The following is a 2,349-nucleotide window of genomic DNA, read 5'->3' as shown; positions in this document are numbered from 1 at the left end:
TCGCGCGGTTCCGGACTGAAGTGCCTAGAATCGCTCGGCCACCGCGGCCGGCTTCAGGCTAACATATATTGGGTTGATATGGTAGAATAACCGTTTGTACTCAGATCTTGAGGACGATGGTCATAAGCTGAAATTAATTGCGCTTGTATAAATTTGTGATTTGTGACTGGAATAAAAACATAAAATGAATAATTCACGCCATCGTGACCATGGTAGACTATCAGCTTCCATTCCATTTAGAAATTTCTCGAAGTTGCTTCTTCACATATTCACTAATATAGGGAATAGGATACAGACCAGTCTTTATTCCCAACCACTTCCTCCCGTTCATGTCCTTCGAACCTCGTGTTACTGCAGTCTGCTTTCTATGAATGTTGTAGATAAGCCTTTGGTTACTGTATTTAATCCCGGATAACTTCAGAATTTCAAAGCGTGCTTCCAGTGAACACACTCAAAAAATTCAAAGACTGTAAAGAATGGGTAAATAATTTTTCACACACTGAAGAGTCCTGCAAACAGAACGATAGATACGCTAACAAGGCGATTTGTGGGAAATAAGGTTTCACAGTACAAGTAAAGGAAAAAATCCGAAAACAGTTAATGTGTAATAATACACGAAAAAATATTTCTTTTGTGATTTGTTATACGACGTCAGACTTGGAATTGAAACAATCAATAGTTCTGCATTCAGACTACCTGGGCCACATAGGCGAAAGTCAGACAGCAGGCAAGGAATAACTTTATTGCCTGATGTTTGAGTTTTAGCATTGCGGCCCAGTCAACAGAAATTCAGAACTACTGATTATTATAGTAACGATCGCACGCCATCTGCGTGACATTATGTCACATTAATATTATTGAAATTAAATATTCTCGAAAATCTACGAATTCCTGGAACCGACATCTTGCCAGTATCAATGACGATAACAGGCAAAAATGGTCGAATTCTCGATTCCCGAAATGTATGAACTGTCTATAAACATAATGAAGTTTGTTCAGAATCCTGCTGGCACCATAATGAACTGTGCGAGGGTTGGAACTTACATAGTGGCAACTATTTATTCACAACCGGTAAAAAAGACTTACATGTTTGCACCTGTGACTGTCCCTCAAAGTAGTCACCAGCGTTGTGTAGAACCCGTTGCCAGCGATGTGGAAGGCGTAGTATGCCGTTAGCAGAGCCTGTTCTGTCGATGGTCCGAATAGAGCCATCTGCTGCCTGTCTGGAACAGTTCTGAAGCGAATGCCACAAAGTGGTTCCTTCGTCTTCGGAATCAAATCAAAGTCACAAGGACTTAAGACGGTGAGTATGGTGGGTGGTACAGTACTCCCCAGCACCATCGGCCGAACAGAGCAGCCACAGCTTGCGCTGTATGTTCCCGCACATTGTCGTGCAAAATGATGGGTGGGTTGCGCAGAAAGTGTCGCCGCTTCTTTCGCAAAGCTGGTCGCAGGTGATGCTTCAAAAACGAACAGTAATACTGTGCATTGACGGTCTGCTGTGGAGGAACGTAATGCGTTAGGATAACACCATCACAGTCGTGCACGAGAATCACCATAACTTTCACCACACTGGGGCTCTGACGCACTTTCGACTTTCGAGGCGACCCAAAATGACGCCATTCGTTGGACTGGTGTTTCAGTTTTGGCTCGTTCGATGTTGCCCATGTTTCATCCAGTGTTACCACACGGCGTAAGAAAGTCTGTCCTTCGCGTTCAAAGCGCTCCAGGTGCGTCTGAGCTGCGTCGTAACGCATCCATTTCTGCATTTCCGTCAAGTCATGCGGAACCCATCGTTAAGCAATTTCTGCACGCCCAGGCGTTCCTTCAGGATGCGAAGAACAGTCGTATGCGCTAATCCGGTTTCGTGGGCGTGCTCACGAATCGTATGGCGTCGATCGCTATCCATTAACGAGGCAACAGCATGCACTACTACTTCACAGACGCTAGGACGACCTGCCCGATGCCTGCCTGCCACAGTTTGCCGACCTTCGCTGAAGGCTTTTACCCAACGTGCCACTGTTCTGTACGGCAATGCCGATACCCCGCACGCCTCTTGAAGACCTCGATGAAACTGTCGTGCTGTACGGCCTCTGGCATATTCAATCTTGATCCAGCTCCATTGTTCCTGTTTCGGAAACATAGTGACACCGTTACGTTAGACCGCTCGCTCACAAGTGACGGTGTTTCCCTCCATTGTGTGCACGCCGGTAACGTGGGACGGACGAGCCCATTCGTTCGGAAATAGGGATGGTATGTCAACAACGTGTGCTATCAGCGATAATAGTAAATTACATTGCATAGTGTCTCGACAGAAGTGTTGCCACTATTTAAGTTCCAACCTACGTA

Source organism: Schistocerca nitens, chromosome 7 (genome assembly GCF_023898315.1).
Source record: "Schistocerca nitens isolate TAMUIC-IGC-003100 chromosome 7, iqSchNite1.1, whole genome shotgun sequence".
NCBI classification, from domain to species: Eukaryota; Metazoa; Arthropoda; class Insecta; order Orthoptera; family Acrididae; genus Schistocerca; species Schistocerca nitens.
This window is presented reverse-complemented; position numbering follows the sequence as displayed.